The following is a 14,113-nucleotide window of genomic DNA, read 5'->3' on the forward strand; positions in this document are numbered from 1 at the left end:
TGGGTCTGCAGAAATACCTGTTTCCATCACAGGAGGGCGATGGTGTGCAATTTCCCAGCAATCTGTGACTGGCTCCAGTACCCCGTGGCAGCCTATTACTAGTGGCACCCACTCCTAGTTCTCCAGATTCTCTAAGTGTTCAAGATGTTGAGATCGGGGACCTTCAGGCTGTCCCTTGTAACTAACTGCTCACTTGGGTAATCTACTAACATGACTATTATACCACTACCATCCAAAATCTGGACACCCAGAAGATTACAGTCGTGATTTCCATAAGTAGAACAATCATATCTGTTGCTATAAACAAATGAACACATGAACCGGTCTTAAACTGAAGCAGCCTGTTGCTTCATTAGACTGTCAGAGGATCTCCGGGGTCTCAGGCTGAGGTCTTTTGTATCATCTACTTCCTGATCCTTTTAACTGGAGATATCAGGGATTGGAACTAGGACCTCTTGTATGCCAAGCAGATGCTCTATCATTGAGCTATGACACACACATACACACCCCAATGTCTGTGCTTTTTTCTAAACAAAGTCAGTACTGGCTCTGAGTTTTGTGAACTTCCTTCCTTAATGTTAGCACTGTAGATCCATTTAATTCAGAGTTCAGAACTGATTTTAGTTAGTTGTGAGGCTCCATGTGATATACTATCTTTGGCACCTTTGTATGGTTTGTTGTAAGCAGATACTTGTGCTTGAATAGCAGGACTGTTTACTTCTGTTTTCTCTCTCAGTGACAATAATCCTGTCTCTACAGTGACCAATGTTCAGATTTGTTATCCTCACTAGCTCCAAGAGAGCCCTGGTTCCCTGACTGAGCCTTAGGGGAAACTATAACAGAAGGCCATGAAACTGAGATGGATCTTCCCATTTAGGGAAAGCATAATTCTATGTTCTTTACTTCTGAATGTGGACTTAGTTAATATCTGTAAACCTCCCTCCTTCTCTTACTACTTCCACATACATACCATCTAATGAGTTATGAAAGAAAAAGTCTATTTATATAATATCAGAAGTAGATGTATCATGGTAATGGGCTTCCTGCCTATGCTGGCCCCTCCTGGTCTCCAGGTCCCAGTAAATTGCTGTCCACTGACATGCTTGGACTGACCTATAGGCAATAGAAACTGAAATTCCTGCCTCAACCCATTATATAATGCTGTCTTCTAAAATATGCGTAATATGTGACCTCCCCCAAAGAGATTACTTTGGGGTTTGGAAAGATGTAGGCTTGGCTATGGTACAGGGTTAAATTGATTCTTATGTAAAATAGTGAAACAAGCGGCGGGTTTTGAATAGATCTCTTACCTGTGCTATAAGAGTTTGGGTGACTTCTGGGAGCCTGGAAAAGATTGTTAACTACTCAAAGTTTCCAGACTTTTGGGAATCAGATTGGCTTCAGGACTTTTATCGCTCTGTAACAAGAGGGGTAACTTTGAGGTTTGGTCTTGCCCAGAGCAGGTTTATGGATTTAGGTTTTCAGCTAATTATCTGACCTTCCCATCAGTTCAGAGTGAAGTAATATTGGGTTGCAGAAGCTACTGGTACACAAAGGAGCGCAATGTCTAATGGGGATCCAAAATGGATTTTGAAAATTGGCTGGCCTCAACCAAACCAGAAGGGTAATGTTTGATGTTTGCTTTCCCAAAATAGTATAGTAACACAAGAGTTCCTGGTATCTGGGCAAAATCGTACACTGACCTTTGTAGTTCTGGTGTGATTTTGGAGGCATTGGACTTTCAGAAGGACATCTGAACACAGTCAAATGTGTGGTGCATGTGAGGATTTAGAGGAGCGGGAGCATTTTGCCTCAGCAAATAAGAGAGGGTTTGCACAAGGCTTTGGACTGTCATCTTGCCCCATCCAAAATAAGGTGCAAATAGAAACGGCTTTGTATGGCAAAAGTGTTAACATGACTTTATGAAGTGTGAATGGTTATCCTGTCTTTTCTAACGAAATGGGCTGGTTTCTGGCCTCAGAAATACTGACGCCTATATTAATTGTACCTTGTTACAGGCCTGTTTTTTTGGATTAAGGTTGGTGTCTGTTGTTGTCACAAAAACAGATGATGTCTGAAGTTTTTGCTGCGCATCTGGCTCAGCCCCAACATGACAGTAACTTTTGAATAGGGTTGCCAGGTTCCCCTTGGCCACCAGCAGAGGGTGGGGTGGTAGAGTTGCCAGCTCTAGGTTGGGAAACTCCTAGAGATTTGGGGATGGAGTCTGGGGAGGACAGGGACCTCAGTTGGGTACAGAGCCATAGAGTCCCCCCCTCCAAAGCAGCCATTTTCTCCAGTGAAACTGATCTCTGTAGTCTAGAGATGAGCTGTAATTCCAGGGGGTCCCTGGGCCCCACCTGGAGGATGGCCTCTCTACTTTTGAGTTTGGATATACATTTGACTCCTTTAAAGAGATTGACTTTTTGTATTTGGGTAGTGTTTAACAAGGGCTGACTTCACCTGAAGCAAAGGCTATTGTTAGAGATTCATAAAGGCCTTGCTCAAAGAAGTAGGGAGACTTTGGGGGGCTCAAGTGGATCACAGATGAGCTAGAAGGCCTTTATCAAAGAAGGTCACCTGGCTTCCATCAAAAAAAGAAAGGAACTTTATGGATTTGGATGGGCATCTGAAGAAAAATAAGCTCTGCCTGTCAAAAGTACATAGGAATAATGCAATTACAGTCGCCAGATCTGCATTTTTCCATCTTAGGCAGATCAGGCTACTATCTCTCCCCCCAGGACTTAGCTACAGTGACCTATGCAATGGTCACTTCCAGGCTTGATTACCACAACTCGCTCTACGCAGATTTACTCTTGAAGTTGAACCGGAAATTACAGCTGGTACAAAATGCGGTGGCATGCCTGCTGACGTCGACGCCTGTGCAGGCCCATGTTCGGCATGTGCTCTGTCAGCTGCATTGGTTGCTGGTTAACAATCCGCTTCAAGGTGTTGGTAAGTACCTTCAAAGCCTTATACGGCCTGGGACCAACATACCTAAGGGCAGGGGTCATTTCGTAGAAAAAGAGGTGCAGGAGCTCATTAGCATAACTCATTGGCATAACTTATTTGCATATGCCTCACCCCCTGACATCACCAGAAGTGTGTCAGAAGGCAACACCCACTGCAATTTACCTGGCGGCTTCTTGCTCCTTGTGGCCTGGGGCTGCTGGGAGCAGGGGGCGGGGCTTATTGCATGTGCCCATCCCCTGGGCTCCTTACTGCTGGAGCTCCGCTCCCGTGCGCTCCTGAAGGAAATGACCCCTGCCTAAGGGACCGCCTCTTCCCATATATGCCTCTGAAAGAGTTATGCTCTGAGAGTCAACATCTCCTGGTGATCCCTGGCCCAAAGGATGCCCACCTAGCCTCGAGGTGCAAATGGAAACGGCTTTGTATGGCAAAAGTGTTGACATGACTTTATGAAGTGTGGATGGTTATCCTGTCTTTACTAACGAAATGGGCTGGTTTCTGGCCTCAGCACATATGCCCCCCCCGGTTGCGATCTCCCACCTATTGATAACCAGCCATACCTAGTTGCATCAATGGGCCGGATTCTCCCTACAGCAAGCATGACTACTTATTTTATATGTTTTAATGTATTTTAAATTTTATTGTATTTATTAAAATGTTGTAACCCGCCCTGAGCCTGTTTACAGGATGGGCGGGATATAAATGTGAAAAATAAATACATTAAATAAATATCCCAACCTCCCTGTGCATATCAACCCATGCCCCCCAACCCCTAATACAGTAAACAAAAACTTATTGGTTTAAAGTAATATGAGTTGCTGCAGACACATTGAAAACCTCATATAACAACAACAAAAATGCGAAGTAGAACTACATTAAACCCCAACTTAATTATCCATAAAAAGATGAAATGCTGTCAAAAATCGCAAACACACATAAATTCTTCAGGAACATCTTCATGTATCATCAAGACTCAAATCCCCAGACATCCGGGTTAAGAATACACATATGGGGTGAGGTGGGAGGGTGTCGATACCTTACACTGAAGTAGATAACAAGAGAAACAAATTTGAAACAGGATGGCCAGTACGAAGAATTATGTTGCAAGCAAGAGCAGTTTGCTTTGTTATTTTGTGAGATTTTAAGTGTAAATGTTGCAACATTATAAACAGTTAGATTAGGGATTCTAGGTATTAATGTTAGGGCTACAATGTTTAATCAATTGCCACACAATCCTGTGCATGTCTACTCAGAAATAAGTTCTAATGTCCTTAATGACACCAGGTCCATAGCCAGGATTTTTTTTAACTCAGGGGGCATTTAAATTTTTTAGGGGGCACTAGCTAATTGAATTAAAGGGATGCCCGGCTCCTTCCCCTCACCTGCTGCTGCTCGGGGGCCCTGGGCTCGATGGGAAGTCATGGGGGCCTTGCCAGTAAGTCAGGGGGGCTAGCCCCGAGATGTCCCACTGTAGCTATGGGCCTGAATGACACGTGCTCTCAGGTACTTGTAACTCTCTCTCTCTCTTTCACATACACACACATATGAAATTACAAGTATAGCTGGCATGAATAAATTTAATACAGGCATTCCCTTGAGACTCTCACACACAGGAGGGAGCATCTAAGGTGCCATTGCTATAACACAAGCATGCATCACTGAAAACAGCACACATGATTCCCCCCCCCATATAGAAGTTTAACCAATTGACTAAAACTCATACTAAGATCTCAATTAATTGGGTGGCATACTTAATAAATATGTTCCAGCAGCTGGAGATAAAATGGAAATAAATGTATTAGAAAGCCACTGCACAACCTTCATTTGATTGCCACAGCACCGGTTCAAATTGTGCAATTCACTTCAGGGCCTCCTCTTTTCCAAAACCATAAGACATTGTTAAATAAAATAATAAAGCTCTCTTTATTGATAACCAGCCATACCTAGTTGCATCAATGGGCCGGATTCTCCCTACAGCAAGCATGACTACTTATTTTATATGTTTTAATGTATTTTAAATTTTATTGTATTTATTAAAATGTTGTAACCCGCCCTGAGCCTGTTTACAGGATGGGCGGGATATAAATGTGAAAAATAAATACATTAAATAAATATCCCAACCTCCCTGTGCATATCAACCCATGCCCCCCAACCCCTAATACAGTAAACAAAAACTTATTGGTTTAAAGTAATATGAGTTGCTGCAGACACATTGAAAACCTCATATAACAACAACAAAAATACGAAGTAGAACTACATTAAATCCCAACTTAATTATCCATAAAAAGATGAAATGCTGTCAAAAATCGCAAACACACATAAATTCTTCAGGAACATCTTCATGTATCATCAAGACTCAAATCCCCAGACATCCGGGTTAAGAATACACATATGGGGTGAGGTGGGAGGGTGTCGATACCTTACACTGAAGTAGATAACAAGAGAAACAAATTTGAAACAGGATGGCCAGTACGAAGAATTATGTTGCAAGCAAGAGCAGTTTGCTTTGTTATTTTGTGAGATTTTAAGTGTAAATGTTGCAACATTATAAACAGTTAGATTAGGGATTCTAGGTATTAATGTTAGGGCTACAATGTTTAATCAATTGCCACACAATCCTGTGCATGTCTACTCAGAAATAAGTTCTAATGTCCTTAATGACACCAGGTCCATAGCCAGGATTTTTTTTAACTCAGGGGGCATTTAAATTTTTTAGGGGGCACTGGCTAATTGAATTAAAGGGATGCCCGGCTCCTTCCCCTCACCTGCTGCTGCTCGGGGGCCCTGGGCTCGATGGGAAGTCATGGGGGCCTTGCCAGTAAGTCAGGGGGCCTAGCCCCGAGATGTCCCACTGTAGCTATGGGCCTGAATGACACGTGCTCTCAAGTAGGTACTTGTAACTCTCTCTCTCTCTTTCACATACACACACATATGAAATTACAAGTATAGCTGGCATGAATAAATTTAATACAGGCATTCCCTTGAGACTCTCACACACAGGAGGGAGCATCTAAGGTGCCATTGCTATAACACAAGCATGCATCACTGAAAACAGCACACATGATTCCCCCCCCCATATAGAAGTTTAACCAATTGACTAAAACTCATACTAAGATCTCAATTAATTGGGTGGCATACTTAATAAATATGTTCCAGCAGCTGGAGATAAAATGGAAATAAATGTATTAGAAAGCCACTGCACAACCTTCATTTGATTGCCACAGCACCGGTTCAAATTGTGCAATTCACTTCAGGGCCTCCTCTTTTCCAAAACCATAAGACATTGTTAAATAAAATAATAAAGCTCTCTTTACATGTAAAGTGTGAAGTGTCTTCTCATTCTCTGATGTTGGTGAGGGAAAAACTATCGACAGTATTTTTTCATGTGAGAGGTAGAACTTCGAGACTGTCTTGGGCAGGAAGTGAATACTAGGTCACCTCACTACCCATTCCTCAAATATCAATTCTGAGGGCTGCTAGTTTGCTGACCCTTCTGACCAAGATGATGGCCACAAAAATCCAGACCTTCATAAACAATAGAGCAATTGGGCATGTAACCAGTAGCGCAAAGGGTTTAAACATCAACCTCGATAGGACTACTGAGAGGGACAATTGGGAAATGAGCAGGGCCCTGGGCACGTATATATTGAAGAGGCCTTTAAGGAAGCGTTTGGAGAGTCTATGTGAAAAGACTGATCCCCCTTTCTATGCTTGCATGGTAACAGGGTATAACAACTAGGTGTACCTTAAGAGAAGAGTAGGCTAGGCCATCAGACTTCAGGGAGAGCAAGAAGTTGAATGTTGCTGGGAGAGACGCCAGTGCAGGGGGGATACTCTTATTCTTGCACCAAGGTGAAAAATGGTTCCATTTAAAGTGGTCGGACTGTCTGGTGGGTAGCTTACAAGACTACAAGAGGATCTTGTTAACCTCGGGAGAGAACACGAAGTTCTGGTCTGCATCCTTCATACTGCTAGGTGGAGTTGGCTGATGTCTTGGTGAAACACTGGCCCTATGCTCACCAAGTCTGATTCATTGGAGAGTCAGATGTGCTGCCCACCTGCCAGTTCCATGAGGGTGAAGAACCAAATCTGGCAAGGCCAGAAGGGAGCACTAGGGTCATATCTGTACCTTCCCTCTTGATGCTTCCCAGAACCTGGTAACGAGAAGGGTAGAAATGCATAAAATAGGATACTCTGTCAAGGGATCTGGAACACGTATCCAAAGGAGCCTGGCTCACTCTCTGCCATAGAACAAAATCTGGGAGCTTTGGCATTTTCCCTGGTAGCAAACCAGTCCTGGCCCTTTCAAGAGGGCAAATACAAGGTCCATGTAGATGTCTCTGAGGGACCATTTGTGATTGGAGGAAGTACTCCTGCTCAACAAGTCCACTTTGGTGTTGAGTATCCCAGAGATATGGGTGGCCTGGATGGTTGCCCAATACTTCACTGCCCATGACCATATTGCCATGGCCTCCTGACAGGGACCTCTGGGACCCTTTTCTCCCTGCTTGTTTAAATAAAACTTTAAAAGGTGAAACGTTGAAACAATCTGAAGAGAAACCAGAGTGTGTAAAATGTAGGGGTAGTACTGTCCATCTGAGTGAGAAGCAACTAGCACCACAGGATATCCGAGAGGCAGATAAGGGCATCCCAAACTGCTCTTAATTCCATTAATGTGTAATAGCCTCTCCCATTGGGACCAAATCCCTTGAGCTCCCCACCAATGCTCCCTCTAAGCTCCACAGTGTTGTGAGCAAAAATTCTACCTCATAATAAGTGAAACAAGCTAGTAGCATTAAAGTTGTGAGTCTACATTTGGCTATCATATAAATTAGTTTCTTAGAAGATTATTTCCATAACCTTGTAAAAATCTCAGAATGAACTCTTTTAAACTATATGTAAACTATATATTAACAATAATGTAAACATTACAAGAGAAAACAGAATCAAGTCAAACTTCATTACAGAAAATATTGTCCTCTATGGGGTTAGACCAGGCCTCTGAAGAACAGGCCTACCCTCCCTTTTCCACTATATTGGTAGACCTCCCCTCCCCTTTGCACTATATCGGTAGACCTGGCCTCCAGAGAATGGGTCTACCCTCTTATTTCCATTATATTGGTAGACCTGGCCTGCAGAGAACAGGTCTACCCACCCCTTTTCACTATATTGGTAGACCTGGCCTCTGGAGAACAGGTCTGTATAGAAATATTGATTTCGAAAGGTTTCCTGCCTTCCCCTGGAATGTCTTGCTGAATAACCTGCTGTGTTGAGTTCCTGTTGTAGCCAAATGGCCTCAATAGCCCTGCCATATAACCCCACATTCTTCACACTTCCATGCTGACAGAGACCAGATGGCTCTGCCACGCACGTCAGAAGCTCACATAGCCAAAGCATGTCAGAAGGCACATAGCCCATGGACTAGCTGGAATTTGGGGGTCACATGACTGCAGGTGTGGCCTTCAGAGCTCTAGCCATTCAGATGTTGCACCCATGGCAACTCAACAATTGGACACTCCTATGTCTACTCCAATTGGTTCCTGGCCAGGGCTAATTTGCAAATAGATTGGGGTTTTTAATTGTCTGCCCCTTGGAAGAGAGCTCAGATTTTCCTTGCTCTCTCTCTGTTCCTGTTTGTGAGATCTTGGATGGACACCTGAAATGCTGTCTTGCCGTGCTGTCTCAGGGAGAGACAAAGAACTCCTTTGTGAGGCTGAGCACATGGCTGCATGCTTGCACAAAGATGGTACCTGGACTATAACACTGGACAATCTTGGACTATAGATCATCTCTGGTAATTATGTAGATCTCTTTAATGTTTAGTGAGGGCTAAGAGCCATAAGTTTTCTTGTTTTGAAATCCTTATTAGTCTAATTGCTAAGTTCTGTGCTGAATAAACTTATCCTGGTTTTCTAACTTGTCTGATGTTGTTACTGGATCTCAAGGCTAAACTCCTGTGCCTAGCTGGCCACATGCTACCTATGTAAGATTAAGTGCATCTCTGAGCTAGAGTTGCTAATGTGTTAAGTCCCAAAGGCCAGTTAAGAGTCTGAACCTTGCTCTTGGGCTGGAAGGGGACTCTAGTTAAAAAAGGTTCTGGTGGCTTTTGTTCTGAAATCCAGAGAGAGTAGCATACCTTTCTGGATTATTGTTTAAATTATCGTAAAGTATAGGCTTCCCCCTCATTCCTGGACAGGCGTGAGGGGCAGGAATCCTATACAAGGTCTACCTGCCCCTATTCGTAGATTAATCTTGGACTATCGCCCTGCACTGAACCTTAGAAAACATACCAGCACTTGGTGGGAGGGGACTCTTGCTGTCTACTTTGGGTTTTTTTTAGTGAAATATGACAAATTTACTGGTCAAGTATAACAGAGGTGGACAATCACTGCCAGAATCCTGCCTAACCTAAAACCAGGAAGTTGCTTAAATGTTATCAACCTGCCCAAACTACTTATTTATTCAAATATTTATATCCTACTTTTACTTTGACTGAAAAGCATAATAAAGGTAAAGGTAAAAGTTTCCCTTGCTTGAAAGCTAGTCGATAGGGGTGTGCAAAAAAAATATTCTATTTCTTTCCTGCTCCATTGTAGTCAATGGGTTCCATAGGCTATAATAGAGAATTGATCCGGGGGTATCTGCTGCTTGGGGGGGAGCTGTCTTTTGAGGTAGAGACACCAAATTTGCAGCATTGCTGCTGATGCCTCTCCTGAAAAAAACAAAAACCTCCAAGCTTCAAAAAGATTGGACCAGGGGGTCCAATTCTATGGGCCCCACAAAGAGGTGCCCCCATCCCCATTGTTTCCTTATGGAAGCTTGGTTATGAGCAGAGCAAAAATCCTCTGAGCCAGCATCTGAAATATTGTGTGCCGGCGCCCCCTAGCTTAGCTTAAAGGGAACTGTGCTCCCCACAGGAGTACCCTAGCTCAAATTCTCTGCTGAGGATTACCACTGAAGGGAGCTGATTACAGGTCTCAGGATACACAGCCTGTGTAGATGGGAGTGAGTTCCAGGTCTGAACTGAGATAAGAACCAGAGTTTGAAAGGGTGCATGGAAAGTCTAGCTAGGGGCAGCACAAACCAACTTCCCTGTTCATATTAGGGTTGCCAGGTGCCCCCGGGGGGTGGGGAAACCCCCGCTTGAGAGGCCTGTTTGCCGCCGTCCTGGATTGGGCCACCGGGGGGAACACCACCCCCAAAGTGTGCGACATGCCCAGCGTGAAGACGTCACCCAGAGGTGACGTGATCGCGTTGGGCACATTGTGGGGGATGCTCTATCATTCGAGGGAAAACTCTATGGTTTCCTCTCGAATGATTGTGGCCCCGCCCCTAACGTGCCCGACGCAATCATGTCACGAAGACTCCCAGGGTGCTACAGGACTCCCCCCACTAAACACTTGGCAACCCTAGTTCGTATGGGTCCATGTTGCAGTTCGTGGTTCAGCCACAAACTGCAAAAATGCTGTTTACACCAATCCCACAAGAGCAATACAATATATTGGTACACCCGATGTCCGTAATGAAAACACAGATATCTATGATGCTGCGAATGGAGGAAAAGATGAAAGTGTGCATCTTTCAATACAATCACTATTAACCGTAAATTCAACTTTAATAACTGCATAACTGCAAGTGATGATACCATATGGAACCTTGGGACTGAGAGGTAACTGTTCAGATCACATAAGTTTAGAACTGGCCTAGTCCCCCGGCCCTTCTTATCAACTAAGAATAAATGGGAATAAAAACCATTTGGGGAGTCTTGTTTCAACACCCTCCCAATTCCTCCCTTGTCCAGAAGAGCTTGCAGTGGGACCTGTAACTCAGGCAGAGAGTTGTTAACCGCCCTTTGGACTGCTTGACAGGGAGGAAGGACTCGAAACTCCATTCTTTAGTCTGTAGAGCACCCAAGGATCAGAGAGGATGAGCCCACTCTCAGCACCAAATTGTGACAACCGGTCACCAAACTTAAGCAGTGTAGGGGTCTGAGCTAGTCAGAAAGCGGCCTTCTGATGGGGCTATGGGGTTCCTTTGCCAACTGGGGTTGATGTCCCAGTCTAGACCTGAAGGCACTCCTCCTCTTAGTATAAACTTGCTAAGGCAGAAAACATTTGGCAGTGGGATACTGAGATCCTGAGGGGCTGAAATAGCATTGCTCTTTTGAGTATGGCTGCCACTGTTGGCGGAAAAAGGGCCTGTGTTTAACCTGCGAAGGGCCAAATGGCATGATTCCCAATGACTTTGCAGTCTGCCTGTTTGTTTGTTTTAAATCTGTGAGAGCATCTCATCTGTTTTCTCAGAGAATAATGTTGTACCCTTGAAGGGCAGATCCTCCAGTTTCTGTCTGATCTCCACCAGAAGGGCTTATGGACCTTAGTCAGGCCTCAGGATGATGGATGTGCCCATAGCTCATAGCTAATGCTAGCATTAATCTGCTGTTTAGACAGTCTGACCACCTCAGTTTGCAGGAGCTTGGCTGGGAGCCGTTTTCTATCAGGCAGCAACTCAAAGTATGATGACAAACTTTCCCAGAGAAAGAAATGATAGCTGGCCATGATGGCCTGGTAACTGGAGACCAGGAGGCCCAATGCAGCAGAGTAGAGGAAATAAAGCTTCCTGCCCTCCTTATCCACTGACACGGCATAATAGGACTGGCGCCCCCTGGGCTGCATTTCCTCCATGATGAGGGGGGAGGATACATGGAAGTGTTCTGTCTGACTTTATAGAAGTGTTTCACACGGTGAGATGTGGCCTGGATAGATGCTAGTTTTTGCCACAACTCCTGCATCAGTTCTGTCAGGCCCCCCAACATGGGGAAAGCGATCACTTCAGGGGAATCTGAGTACAGGTGACCCAAGATCTTATCCTTGGACCCATGATCAGTTGTGGCCACTTCAACATCCAGAGATTGTGTGATACGTAGCATCTGTTCACTATATATTTTAAGGTTTCCATGGGGAATACTGGAGCCGGATCACCCACTCATTCATTGGGGCTTGGATCTGAAGGTACTTCCGAGCTGCCTTCAGAACTGGGGGCTTGATCATCACCCTCTTCCAGGTCAGAGACAGGTAAGGGTCAGAGTGAGGCCAAGTGAGATGAAAGCCTCTGTTGCAGCTGCCAACCCCAAGCTGGATCCGATCTGACCGTGGGCCATAGTAGTCCCCCCGTTCTCCTAAATATGCTAATCACATAAAATATGGGTAGGGGAGCCATGGCATGGAAGTTGGACCCTGTGGCCATGGAAAGGGTGCTGCTGGTTTGGGCCCGGTGGGGCATGGAACCGAGATAAGGTTCATATCCTGCTGTCTCTCTCCCTTTGAGAATGAAAGCTGTGGTGATTCAGGCCTGGGAAAAGGTGTTTTTGGTGGAGCCATCACTTCCTTGGCCTCCAGGGTCAGTTCCAGTGCCCAGGCTGGTGTATGGTGCTTCAGGTCTGATTTACATTTCTCTTTATGCTTCTTGGCTGGTGGTTCAGAGGAGCACCTTGGAACTGTTGGAGACCAAGAGCAAGATTGGCTCTGATGGGGCTGATGCTAGAATGGGGATCCATGCTCCATTCTAGCATGGATGGAACCAACCTAACTGAAGCAGATGAGGAAGCCTTAGGTGGGTGCTCTGGAGCCGGGATCGGGTTTGATGGAGTGTCACTCAACAGAAGGGTCTCCCAGAGTGCTGCTTTAAGCTTAGAAGAGTGGTCACTCCTAGCCTTGGGGATAAATTGCTTGTAACCTTTGCATGTTGTCACATTATGCTCCTCTTCCAAACAGAGGAGACAGAACTCATGTTCATCTGTGTGTGTCATCTTAGCGCTACAGGAATTGTGTTTCTTAAATAAGGCTCTCTGAGCCATAACAGAGCAGGGTAGAGCCATCAGCCACATAGAAGGGTGTGTGTGTTAAATGCTGAAGAGAAGATCGATTTCTTAATTCTGTCTTGGCTTCAAAGAAGAAAAACTCATGGAGTGTTTCCAAAAGCCAACAAGGCAAGGTGGTCAAGTAAGAAAATATTCAGAAGATGATGGCTCACGCTGCAGCAACCTACTCCTTTGGTCATGGAAGAATAACTGAGGGAAAGGGCACGATCACGCTGGAGCACATGACTTTTTATGAGGGAACAGCTCAGCCCAGCTCTGGTGCATAGTCCCCCCTGGTGACTGTTTAGCTAAAAATCTCTCCACAGCGGTCCTGCTCATGTGCGGTCCTCATGTGTGCCTGCACATAAGACCAAAGATGAACATGCTTGTAAGCAGGTATTTTCTGACCTGAACCTACAAATATCAATGACTTGAAGTATGCAAAGGAGCAGGCTTTGGTGTCTACAAGAGATGCAGACTTAACCCTGGGCACACATCCTCTCATCTAGAGAGCAAAAAACAAACAAAACTGCTTGCTCGGGTCTTTTGATGCACTTCCCTCTCCAGGGACACTTAGCTACTGGGACTACAATTTTAAAATGCTAACAAATGTTATTTCAAACTATGGGCTTATTGTTGTTTAAATGTTACTGTAAACTGTCTGGAGTAAAATTCATTTTTGAAAGGCAAGCTATAAGTTGGATCACAGATGAGATAGTTGTTGCCTAAGATTAATGGTAGGCATGCCACTAGAATTGGATCATGGCCCAGATCTAACATACATGCCAAACTGTTGCCCTTGGTGAACCCCCCCCCAAATAAACATATAATTAAGACTATATTAGAGCACACTGCACTGTAACTACATCCCTCTCATGCTTTCACACACCCTGCTAAGCACAAACAGGGCTATGCTGTCTACTCTTGAAGTCATCCATATTTAATCTGTGATTTAAGACTTTATTTCTCTTCGGCACACAAAAGATGGAGAGTACATTCTTGGCACTTTGTAAGACAACGGTAAATTAGATTTTAGTAGAAATGTTCACATAACTGCAAATTTATTTAATGCTTCTAATGTCACTGAAAAGGTACAATTTATGAAAGCGATAGTCCTGTCTTGCTACATTTTTGTTTTTTTAGAAAAAGGCAGTTTCATAAAACCTCATCCTCATTAAACGTAAATAGTGTAGGTGAAGAGAATACAGAGGAGACACTTGGGTTTTGCATAATCTCTAATATCAATTTAAACAGCAACATCAAAATGAAGAGGTACATCAGAAGCTG

This window comes from Gekko japonicus, unplaced genomic scaffold (assembly GCF_001447785.1).
Source record: "Gekko japonicus isolate JY-2015 unplaced genomic scaffold, Gekko_japonicus_V1.1 scaffold1002, whole genome shotgun sequence".
NCBI classification, from domain to species: Eukaryota; Metazoa; Chordata; class Lepidosauria; order Squamata; family Gekkonidae; genus Gekko; species Gekko japonicus.